Source organism: Macrobrachium rosenbergii, chromosome 6 (assembly GCF_040412425.1).
Source record: "Macrobrachium rosenbergii isolate ZJJX-2024 chromosome 6, ASM4041242v1, whole genome shotgun sequence".
Taxonomy (NCBI): Eukaryota; Metazoa; Arthropoda; class Malacostraca; order Decapoda; family Palaemonidae; genus Macrobrachium; species Macrobrachium rosenbergii.
Genome location: NC_089746.1, coordinates 55,870,767 through 55,884,011, shown reverse-complemented (window position 1 = coordinate 55,884,011; position 13,245 = coordinate 55,870,767). Strand labels below are relative to the sequence as shown.

At 36.3% G+C, this 13,245-nt stretch overlaps 1 protein-coding gene and 1 long non-coding RNA gene across 4 annotated transcripts in view; one reads left to right on the top strand and one right to left on the bottom strand.

The window, feature by feature from the left end:
• LOC136839605 (uncharacterized) overlaps positions 1–13,245 on the top strand; it is a 512,627-nt gene that overhangs the window by 291,847 nt on the left and 207,535 nt on the right. The gene's annotated exons all lie outside the window — the stretch shown is intronic.
• Positions 1–13,245, bottom strand: part of LOC136839603 (E3 ubiquitin-protein ligase TRIM9-like) — a 222,102-nt gene that overhangs the window by 178,147 nt on the left and 30,710 nt on the right. The window lies entirely within an intron of this gene.

Below are 13,245 nucleotides of genomic sequence, written 5' to 3'. Positions count from 1 at the left end.
GTTGAAAACATTTACAAAAAGAAAAACAATAATATATCTAAAAAAAACTAGGAATGTCCGTGTAGATCTCATTCCCTTTACTGTCAGCTGTAGTAATCAATATGAATAGCAATAATATATCCCATCAACCATAACTTATCCCTTAACATTAGCTTCTGGTTCTAATTATGACACCTGATTAAAAGATATAAATCATACGAGGAACGCCTACTGTCTCGATAAATCAGATACTTTTTTTACGCCCCACGAATAACTTGTGCAGGGCACCAAGATATTTCCCACGATGTCTCCCGTAAAAAAATGACGGACTCGATGAGATTTTTCCCTTTACTGACTGAACGGGCATCAGTTTCACTCGGTTTGTCGCGGGTTCTAACGTTACCATAAAGTTCTGGTTGGGTTAAGAGATCTCAGAATTGAGTGGCAGTTCCTCTCGTTACCCTGCCCTGCCATAAAAAAAGGGGGGGCGGGAGGGGGGAAAGGGGAAAAAATCACGGCGTTGTATTTCTTGTGATTTATAGGGAGCGTAGTTTTTTTTCGGGATACTTTTCATGTCTTGGGGATTTGTTTGTTCTTTTTAAATGGTGATTCAGATGAAGGAGAAAAATAATTGAGCTGTGATGTGTGAGTGAGTTTCTGCACCAGTAATGCAGGCGAAAAGACGACGTGACGTCATATACCTAAGTCAAGTGGATAGTTTATTACATATTTTTTCCCTTCGTTTTTTCACCTCTTGGAGAGGGGATGGAAAAGGGCTCTCTACAAGCCATAAGGGATGATGTCGCTAGCCTCACGCCCTTTTGCTTAACCCTAACAAGCATTTACAGCTTGGTGAACTATTGACCTGCATCACATTAGCAGTCCACGGGCCTAGCAAATGTGATCGAACGTAGTTTTGGCTGATTGCTTCTCTTTTAGTTATATAGGTAAAACTAACAAAACATAAAGTTATACAGTCTCTTTCGTGAACTTGAACGATGTCAAACACAAAGGCCAATTATTTTTTCCGTGACTGGGGTTAGTTCCTTAAGTTCTTAAGTTCACGTATGTATATATATATATATATATATATATATATATATATATATATATATATATATATATATATATATATATATACATTTATAAATCAGTATCACCTATACAAAGAAAACTTTCAAGAAAGTGGAACTGAATAACGCCGGTAATAATAATATGCTGTAAAACATAAATAAACGAACCCATACGCAATAAAGATTCGGGAACGAACATTAGATAAGACTATAACGCAATTATAATAAATCACGAACGCAATGATCCATAAAGGAAAGTGAAGTACCCTAATGCGAAAATATTTCATGTAAAACCCGGAAAAATTCCATAAATATCCGGGTAGGTTCCGTGGCTTTTCCTTATCCATGAGAGTTAGATATTATATATATTATATATATATATATATATATATATATATATATATATATATATATATATATATATATATATATATATATATATATATATATATATATATATATATATATTTTATATATATATATTTTTATATATATATATATTTATATATGCAAATGTATGTGTAAATATATGTATATATATACATATATACATATACGAGTATATATTTTATATATGTGTATGTATATATGTAGAGTATATATAAGATATGTGTATACACACACACACACACACACACACACACACATATATATATATATATATATATATATATAAAACTATCAACAATGTTCTACGCTATCCCAGATACAACGTAGACCTTAAGGAACGTTTCCTCTTCGCAATTAATTCTCAGGAAGGTCTTATGCTGTCCTGAAATCCAACACTCCCAATCAGCTGTCCATTCGAAAGCAATGGTTCTCGAATGAATAGATAAATCTCAGCTGAATGAAGCACCGAGGAAATCTAATATTACCAGAGTTATGAATGGCTGCTGCTTCTATACATTTGTCCAAACAAGTTGCTTAATCCTCACTGCACAGTATAGTAAGGCAAACATCGTATATTACTACGTAGTGTTCAGCTGTTATTGGCCGTCTGCTTCATTCATAGTATTTTTTTCGTGTGTGTGTGTGCGCGCGCGTGTGTGTGTGTGTGTACGTGTGTGTGTGGTGTATGTTATTCTTGCTTTGTTGAACTAGCAGTCATTGTAAGGATATTAAAAGCATGTGGATTTGCACGACTATCTGCATGAGGTAATGTATATTTTTTTCATCTGGGCAAAATGACCCTTATATCATAAGTTCTCCTAGATTTCTGATCTCATCAGCTTCCATTAATTATAATTTCTAGATTACCAAAGAAAGCAATCATCCTGGCTGTCCATTTAACAAATATAAAATAAGAAACTGTAGCACATTGCACTAATGACTGCATATACTTTCATGAACTCGCAACAAACATCTCCGTTATTTTCCCTGGAATTGAAAATTTTCCCCTCTGCAAAATTCCACCTGCTTACGCACCTAACAAATTAGGAAATGAAAGTTGTTCAAAATTATTTACTCTCCGGCTTCAGACCTTAATTACATTATCGAGGTGGGAGAACGCCTTCTTCTTTATGAGCATGTTGACTTTCTCACGTAAACACGCCTGCAAAAGGAGCGGCCAGCCATCTCATCTCATGCACCTCCTCGTTAACACCGAAAACCAAAAAGGAAAAGAGAGAGAGAGAGAGAGAGAGAGAGAGAGAGCTTCCAACCTTACACGCCACCTATTGGAAAATCTTGCTGGTAGAAAATGGAAATATTCCCTGAACCATCGTAAATTTTAATATTTTGATATTTTCAATGTTTTTCATACTGTATTAGAAGACGTAGCTTTACACAGAAAGAGACGCAAACACTCGCGCGCGCGCGCACACACTCATATATATATATATATACACATGCACATATATATGTATGTGTTTTTATGTATATGTATATATAAAATGTATATATATATGTATATATGTATGAAATATATATATATGTATATATATATATATATATATATATATATATATATATATATATATATATATATATATAATATATGTTATATTAAAAAAAATATACAGGCTATAAATAAGAAGAAGAAGAAGAAGAAAAAAGAAGAGAGAGAGAGAGAGAGAGAGAGAGAGAGAGAGAGAGAGAGAGAGAGAGAGATGAAGCCCCATTTACCCCTGATTCATGGCATCGGTCGTTATTTGATCGCCCACCTAATAATCTTTTTTTCCTTCCGTGTTCTTGTGTTGGGGAACGCATTAATTAGCTTCTTGGTGGGTGGTTTCCTTACTCAGGGGTTATTCTGAGACTCTGGGGTTTTATGCTTCTCGTGGTAAACTCGTTTCGACAAACTACGTGAAGGAAGGGATAATGAGGAATCAGTATGGAAGTCTAACGGTATTCCCTGACGAAAATAGCGGTGGAATTTATGTAAAGGTAGACTGATAGATAGAAATTCGGATTTAGATAAATAGATAGGCAGCTCTCTCTCTCTCTCTCTCTCTCTCTCTCTCTCTCTCTCTCTCTCTCTCTCTCTCTCTCTCTCTCTATATATATATATATATATATATATATATATATATATATATATATATGTATGTATATATATATGTATATATATATATATATATATATATATATATATATATATATTTATTTATATTATATATATCTATATGTACATATATATATTATATATGCATATATATATATATATTTATATATATATATATATATATATATATAAATATTTTTTCGTGTTTGTGTATATTGGTATCTAAAAGGCCAGTAATTTGATTGAGCATAAAAGAGAACACCATATGAATGGTTCAGCCCTGGCCTTTGGAGAGAGAGAGAGAGAGAGAGAGAGAGAGAGAGAGAGAGAGAGAGAGAGAGAGAGAGAGAACCACATTTGCAAAAGCATTTAGTCTAACATACTTCACTAAACCAGAACCAAGACCTCTCCGTTTATAGCATATGCATTAGGGATGTGGTAAGAGGGGCTCAAAGCCAGATGCATTTTGGGGGTTTAGCTATCCATTAGTAACCCCAGGGTTTCACTAAAGCAAGGAACAATAATAATGATAATACAGTAAACCGAAGGTTTACGGAAAAAATATATAAATAACTGATTATAAAAAGTTGACAAACAGGCCTATAAGCAAATCAGTGACGAAATTGGCTGATTGATCAAGCTGAACGTAGATACAAAGGGAGCCAACACCACTAATGGCTCCTAATCCTTATACAGCAGTTTTATACGTTACACATTTAGATAAAGCTTTATACTTACTGTGCTAAAAAAAAAAAAGAGGAAATCAAGGATTACACCAAGAAACTCTCAAGGTATTAACAGGCGACAATATATTTTTTACGATATTGTAACACTTATATGAATGACTAAAGAATCAAATAACACCGGAAGGAGTGGTTCTGATTTCATCTTTCGTGGACTAGATGACTCTAATATCCCAAAACCACGCATGCTCAAGAAAAGCTTGATAGCTTGTATGGGAAACCTCATCGAGTGATAACTGAATTTACATTTTTTACATACTAAAGAACTGAAGTGTTCTCAAGGTAAAGAATACCAAAGTGTAAATGGTCATGGAGATTGAACTTTAATAATATAGCGTTCGCCCAACACCAACAGATCTGGACAATGATTTCAATGGAACTGAAGCTAACAAAACGTATTTAGTAGAAGAGTTTCGTCAAAAACAGACAATACGCTCTATACCAAGCTACGGAATATCACAACGAAATAAAGAAACATTTTCAAATTTTCGGCTGTAATCCATAAAACAGTGTTATTATCGTAGACGGATAGTAATAACTGAAGATGGTATCTCTGTACACTAGTACTACGTAGTTTGGTTTATTGTCACCAGGACGGCGCTGCTTGCTGCGGCACTGCCACAGAGCCCGGGAACCACGGATATTGAATGGTGCTTAGTGTGTATCCTGTGATTTTTTATCGGTCAGTATGCAAAGCAGTGTGGATTTTGTTTAACCACGATTTTGTGCTAGGCGGGTAAATGTCTCGTTACAGTTGATACGCTTTATACGTTAGCATGTCTTATATTTTCAGCATATTGTGGTGGCATGTATGTGTAGTGGCGATTTCAGTTTTGAAGTCAGAACGTTATTAATTTTATATACGCATCATGAGATAAAGTAAAAAAAGATCTTGCGTGGTATTAAAAATGTTTAGTAGACAGCAGCTGGCTTATAGGCCCAGAGGTTATTGGTTGTTTCAACAAGTCTTGTCGTTTAAACATGTTACTGCGGTGCATAAGGAAACCTGTTGTATTTTGTCAGCTTTTAAGAATTCTTTGCAGTGGGTAGGCCTGTAGGATACTGTCTGTGGCGTCAGTTTTTCAGTATTAGTCATTTAAAGGCAGCGTTAGAGTTGGTTAACAAAATTCATTTTATCAAATTTGGTTTCTCGACGAGATTTCAAACATCACACTTGGTGAGAGTCAACAAACCGTAGGCCTATCATGCTATTACAGTATTCTGTTATTCGATTCAGAGTATGAATAATTGTATTTTTATTTGTGTAACAAATCCTGGTTTAATTTGTTTTCATCAGACAGCATGCTCATGGATTAGCAATAGCAAGAAAATGAAGTTTGGTAATCTAAACTAGACCTATGCCCTCAAACTATTCATTTGGTCAAATGCAGTATTATTTAAACCGTATTCTAAGTACAACATGGTGTCGAATGTTTAAAAGTTACTTCTCTGCGGTACAGTTTAATCATCCAAAGGAAAAAAAATAGCCAATAAGAATGGTAGCAACAAGTAAAAGAATCTCAGCCCAACAAACGCTAGGCCTATACCGATCGATTTGGCAGATATTTATTAATCATCCGAAGGAAAAAAAATAGCCAATAAGAATGGTAGCAACAAGTAAAAGAATCTCAGCCCAACAAACGCTAGGCCTATACCGATCGATTTGGCAGATATTTTTACTTTTTGTGCTTCGGGTAAAGAAACTTTTATTCTAAGTAAGTCAAAATTACTTCATTATGGAAATCCGTGTTTAATTATTTTCTCTAGGTATCGTTCCATAGCCTTAGAATAGAAACAAATTACTTTGATAGCCTTTTCTGTTGTCGGTTTGTTCACAAGACGAGAATGGTAGGAAAAATCATATTTTGCTAAACGTTGTACTGGCTCTCTGTGATTATTGTATACGACATAAATCCTGAAACGCAAGTGCTGATATCAGACACAACTTCTGGAATTTTCCTCTAAAGGAAATGAAAGAGGAGACATATATTAGGTAAAAAAACATGGAAAACGAAATTGCTAGTTCATCATCTATATAATTAGTTAAAGTAGAAAATTGTTGGTATCAGACAAAGTGATGTATGTTTCAGTCTCAAAATTAAATGAATAAATAAAAACATGAATTAGTACCGAACTATGAAAAAGAATGCTTTCCTGACCAAGATATCATCAACATAAGGTTAAATGAGCAATACCGCCAACTAATAGGCTAGCTTTCATGGGCAATTTGGAAAAGATAAAAGTTATCAGCTCAAAGCTCAAAAAATATAGTTAAATAAATGAAACAATGTTTAAAAAAAGTGGCGTTCCGGGTTTTATGCTGTATACACTAATTGTAGAGTCAACAGCACGATTAGCAAAATATGAAGATCTAAGTGAAAAATCTGGAGTTCACATGCCAGTCCTCTCTCTCTCTCTCTCTCTCTCTCTCTCTCTCTCTCTCTCTCTCTCTCTCTCTCTCTCTCTCTCTCTCTCTCTCCTTCAAGAAATGACTGTTAGTAATTAAGCAGATGGCAAGAGCAGTGCCATACCGGTGATTTCCCAAGACAAGAGCATTTAATTAGCTGAGATGTAAGTGGCTGCTCTACAGGCGAATCGGGATAACGTAGCAACTCCTGTTTATGAAGTGAAGCTCCTACCTTCTTCGACCAATATCATCCTCGAGCCATCTACCAGATTAATCTGTGGGTTTAGTGGGAATCTGATTTCCAGTGGGAAGAGAGAGAGAGAGAGAGAGAGAGAGAGAGAGAGAGAGAGAGAGAGAGAGAGAGAGCATGAGTATATAAACAGATATGTGAATAGCAAATTCAGAATCTCATGAATATCTCGTAAATGGTTTTGAGGATTGAATCAAGTCCCTTCCGTTCTGCTGGTATACATTTTGGCATGGCAGTGAACGCTCACGTCTGGTTTTTCTCCTCTTCCCTCTTTTCTCCACACTGACTGCGACCCATAACAGTTGACTGACAAAATATGTACGTAATTCACTGCTTAGGTGAACAGAGGCTCTCTGGATTTTTAAATTTTATTTTATTTTATTATTTTTATTTTTTTTATGGAATTTTATTTTATTTTATTATTTTTATTTTTTTATGGAACGCTCCCATTCGTCCCTCTGTCCCGTTTAAGAGTCGAACACGGGCCGTCAAATTCTGAGCTAGACGCCTATGAGCCTAGTTACGAGACCATAGATTAGAGAGAGAAAGCGTTTCCTAATGGATTTCTTCTCCATTACCTCCAATGTATCTTAGCAGGGGGAAGACAGAATGTTCTGAGTAGTTTCCTATTAGCGAGTTGTAGGATTAAGTTGTAGCCTGCTGCCTTTGGATAATACTGATAATGATAATATAAATACTTTAAATATGTACAGTAATTTAAATTCTTGCACCGGTGACATAGGACCGACAATACCAATTTTATAAAAAAAAAATCTTAAAAGTAATCGCATTACCAAGAACAGACCAGAGCCAAAGAAAGTCTAGTCTTTGGAAACAGCTTCAAATCAATTTGTGAGTCTAGACATAAACGAGGATTTTTCCTCTGGTTATGTGGAGCAAGAGAACATTGCGCCAGACAGTTATCTGCAATGGGCACTTCTCCCTGCTGAAGAAAGGAAAGGAAAAGCTGAATTAAAAATAGAATCCGTGTGTGGCTTAGGAAAGAATGAATTAATTTTTTTTTTTTGTCTCAAAAGAAATTCTGTATGTATGCTTTATATACTTTAGATATCTAAGACGGAGTGAGGGCACTTTTATGCTAAATGCTTTTTAGTTATATTAAGTATTACAATTGTGGAAGACTACAAAAGAGATTAGATGATAACAGCAATGATTGGGATTTTTACGGTCTCTGTTCTTTTCCGACATTCCATGTTATTCACTATAAAGTTTAACAGCAATACGATAGGTTCATCTCTACGCGATGTTGCCAGAGAATAATTCTCCAGAGAGAGAGAGAGAGAGAGAGAGAGAGAGAGAGAGAGAGAGAGAGAGAGAGAGAGAGAGAGAGGTTGGTTATGCCTAATGGAAATGCCCCCATAGTCAGACCTAGCAGGATAGAATAAGAAAATTGAAAAGAAGCGCAAAAAGCGTGGGATACGAGATGGGATTTGTCAGCGAGATATCTTACTCTATAACAAATAAATGACGTAAGCCATCTGTTATGTCGCAAAGTTTTGTGAACTTGTTTTCACTCCTCATTTGTTGTCACGACAGAGATTCTTATTGGGTAACAAATCATTGGAAAAGGGGGAAATAGTACAACCTCTCTCTCTCTCTCTCTCTCTCTCTCTCTCTCTCTCTCTCTCTCACATACACACACACACAAAGCGAGGGGGAGGTGGGTGGAGACTCTGGTTTGGTGATTATTTGGTTCATCAGTTTCATTTCGTCTCGAGGGGAATGACTGTGGAATTACATCCCCCTATAAATTGAACATTTCCATAGGACCATATTTTCGAAAAAGAATCAGTATATTTTGGTTTGTTGTAATGTTCCGACTAAAATAAAGGATTGCCCCTGAGTTCTCACTGGAAACTAGCCTAGCTTTTTCACGTCATAGTATAAAAAGAGATTTCTTTTGAAGTTCCGCATTCGTCGACTTATGGCGGTCGACACACTCTGCGATAGACATCGCTATCGATTTGAAGTTGCGAGCGCAAAAGGATATGGTGAGAGGGATTCGTGCCGAAGTGCTGTATCGAGTAGCTAAAGGATTACGTTGAAATTGAAGGCCATAGGATTCCACTAGTTTCAGGGGATGGGATGGAATGGGACTCTTATGGATTTATTGGATAGGACGAGAGATTAGGAACCAGGCCTTTGATTCTGTCGCATTCGTACCTTCACTGGGCAGTTTGTAGGATCATGGACTGAAGTCTGTCGTGATATTGGTCATGGCAGAGACGTCTATTTATATATATATATATATATATATATATATATATATATATATATATATATATATATATATATATATATATATATATATATATATGTATGTATGTATGTATGTATGTATGTATATACACACACATATATATGTATGTATATATGTATGTGTTTGTGTGTATATATATGTACGCACATAAATATATATATATTATATATATGTATATATATATATATTTTATCTCTCTCTCTCTCTCTCCAAATGAACTTGCTTTCGAACTTGAATACTGAGAAAGTCCGCTAGAGATTGTTAAATGAATGATAAATCAGTTCAAGAATAAACAATGATCCCATCTTTTATTTCAACTTAAACAACGGATGTATATGTGTGTGTGTGTGGTGTGGGGGGGGGTTGCTTGCGCGTGCTCATTCGGTCTTTGACCTTCTTCATTATCCGTTGTTTAAGTTAAAATAAAAAGCTGGATCATTATTTATTCTTGAACTGATTTATCATTCCTTTAACATTCATTGGCGGATTTTCTTAGTATTCAAGCTCGAAATCAACTTCATATCTAGGAGTCAGCACTTGGAGAGAGAGAGAGAGAGAGAGAGAGAGAGAGAGAGAGAGAGAGAGAGAAACTAACACTGTTCTTTCCGAATATCATCTGCTACACATCCACAAAAGAGGTTGCTTGAACTTTCACTGTCCATCCTCAAAAGGAAAACGTCATTTGATCAGGCGATCGTCTGAAAGAAAATCCGTCTTCTCTTCCTCGAGCATGAAATCTCTCCTTGAAGTCGTCCGGTGTAAGAAAAACAATTTGTGAAAAGCGGAGGAAGTCTGTACTGTGGGGAAGTGAAAGTTGAGTTACTACAGTCTCATGTTTTGCCCTGCGGTTTGCGGCATAATGTCAGTCAGGCAAGACAACATACAATTTCAGGATGATGGCTTCTTGAAGCAGTTTTTGACAAGCTCAACTGTAAGTTTTTATCTTTTTGTTGTTTGACTTTATGTCATTCATTTCTTTGACTTTGCTGAAGTTTGCTGGTAGGAACTGTGACATGGGTGTTCTCATCTTAATTATGTATGGATTCAGGCAAAATTAAGCTATTTAATCATCAGTCAGTTTCATGCTTTATTTTACTGTGAATGTATAGGAAATTATAATCGTAATTCGCGAAAGAATTTCTTTGAAATTTATAAATGATTAACAGTTTGGATGTATTTTGTAGACTTATCCTTCCCTTTCGCTTAATAATCACCACGTATGCTTTAGTCAAAAGCAACACAACAAAAGCAGGAAGCAAGCAGGAACCAGCTCTGATCTCTCAAAAAAAAAAAAAAAAAAAATCCGGCACATTCTTTCGAGTTACAAAGAGCTCTTCTGAGATCTTGGTTTCATGGCGTACATTATCTCGTGAAGCTTGCACGTTGCTTGCTTTTTCAGTAACGTGGAGAGGAGATGACTTTATTCTTTCAGGGGAGAGACGGATAATTAGCTCTGTTGTTTCAGGTGTTGAAGGCGGTGCGTTACTTTTTTAAAGAAGAAAAAAAGGCACTCTTTTTAGGCGGCGCAGATGGCTTTATGACTTAGTTCTTTTACATGGCGCGATGTTCTAGGTTTGGTAGGTAAGGGGAAGGAAATGAATAGCTTAATTTTCACAAGATAAGTAAGCTGATTTTCTTTCGGAAAGACTAAAACACGGGTTTGTTGTCAGTAGAAGTACAATGAAAATAACTTTACTCTTTCGACTTAACGGAGTGAAAGAATTAGGCATAACATACACTAAAAATAAGTGTCTCATTAAATTCAGCAAAATACTGATATTCTCCTCAGTAATCAACTTGAACGACAGACATAAATTCCGTACAATCTGGTGTTAAAAGAGACAGCTATTGCAACGTAAACAACGCTTGTAAACATCATAAAAAACCCTACAAAGGCGAGGAATATTTAGGTATCTATCAGAGGCATTTGCCAAGGGTCACTGGACGTCTCTTACTACAAAAATGCGAGAAATTTTCCGGATTCTAAAGATTCTGATCCTATCGCGATTCTCATGAAGAGAATTGCTGTAATGCTTCTCTGCTGATCCTTGGCTCCGTAGGTGATGCTATAAATCTTTCCATAACCGTCTGCAAGAAAGTTTCCTTGATTTCTTTGCCGCTTGAGATTGCTGCCGCTATATCATATTTGCTATATATGTGTATATGTATATATATATATATATATATATATATATATATATATATATATATATATATATATATATATGTGTGTGTGTGTGTGTGTGTGTGTGTGTGTGTGTGTGTGTTTGTTTGTGTGTCTGGGTGAGTGGTTGTATGTAAGCTTGTATGTATGCACTTTCGGTAGAGTTGCTGTCTCTCTCTCTCTCTCTCTCTCTCTCTCTCTCTCTCTCTCTCTCTCTCTCTCTCTCTCTCTCTCTGTCGAGCAAAATAGTCGCCTACTAATTTCCCCAGTGTAAAAATTGGCCGGAAAATTCGGTTAGAGAGACCAAGACTTGGAATGAGGGACTACCTAATGGCGCGGAAAAGTCAGAATCTCGAGATCTTCCAACTCCCACAAAACCCTTGTAGAGAGCTCCAGTTCTCTCAGAAGAAGGAAAGAAAAAGAAGAATAAGAGGAGGAGGAGGAGGAGGAATTAACCGAAGAAGGAAGGGCCTAGACGTAAAATGAGAAGGGAAACCAAATTACGAAATCAGTTCAAGAGAGGAGAATAACAAGCAGTCATTTTACTTACAGGTAACTAGGATTTTGTGAACCTACCATCTAACTCCGTAAGAATTTCACCAAACCCAAATGATTAACTCAGCATTAACATTCGTTAGAACTCTTTCAAACCATCGGCCGTCGCTATGCGACCCTTCCAAGAGAATCTCGTCCATTTGGTTAAAGCCCTTCGGCTTCTGTAAAAGGGCCCTGGCCAAATCCGTCTTCAGAAATTCGTTCTCGATCTAAAGCCACGGCAGCCAGCCCTTATCGATCGTTTAAACCCTTAACTTATGCAAATGAGGCTTGAAACAGCCGATGAAAATTTGTGTTATGTCTACCTGACAGTCGCTTGGGGACGAGACATCCGAGCTCTTCGTCCTCCCGTTCGTGGAATTCCGGGGCACCAGAATGTTTACGTGAAAAGGCATCAGACTCTTAGAGACATCTGAGGCAGTGCCGGCCTGGCTGCTGCTGCTCCTCCTGCTGCTGCTCCTGCTCCTGCTCCTCCTGCTGCCGCTGGCACTGTGGTGAAGAGAGTGCCAAGCAGCAGGAAGGAAACGAATAGCATCACCGAAAGTCAACCCTAGGACCCCCTGCATCGGCCTCCCCTTCTTTGCCTTTTCGCCACGCCCACCGGAAATACCGCGACAGGCACAGAATGTCAAAGAGAAAATTTGAAGTATTTTAATTCTTCCTGTCGTCGTGTGGTTCCTTACTTACCTGCGCGAGCGCGAGCATATAAGCGCGAGAGAGAGAGAGAGAGAGAGAGAGAGAGAGAGAGAGAGAGAGAGTGTGTGTGTGTGTGTGTGTGTGTATTGCCTTATACCACACACACACACACACACATATATATATATATATATATATATATATATATATATATATATATATATATATATATATATATATATATATATATATATATATATATATATATATATATATATACATATATATACATATATGTGTGTGTTGTGTGTGTGTACAGTGAACGCATACACACTTGCAAACACATATACAAACGTAGTGTGTGTGTGTGTGTGTGTGTGTGTGTGTGTACGTAAAACTAAATTGTGTTCACTTTCACATTTGGATCCGTATCCTCGTCGTCCTCAGGAATTGAGCTGAGCATTTGTAACAAAGTTTAGTCAAGTTGTCAGTATATTATATATATATATATATATATATATATATATATATATATATATATATATATATATATATATATATATATATATATATATATATATTTATATATATAAAACTTCTCTCCGTAATTCCTTTCATTTTCTTATGCACGTGGAACGTTGAAAGGCCATGAGG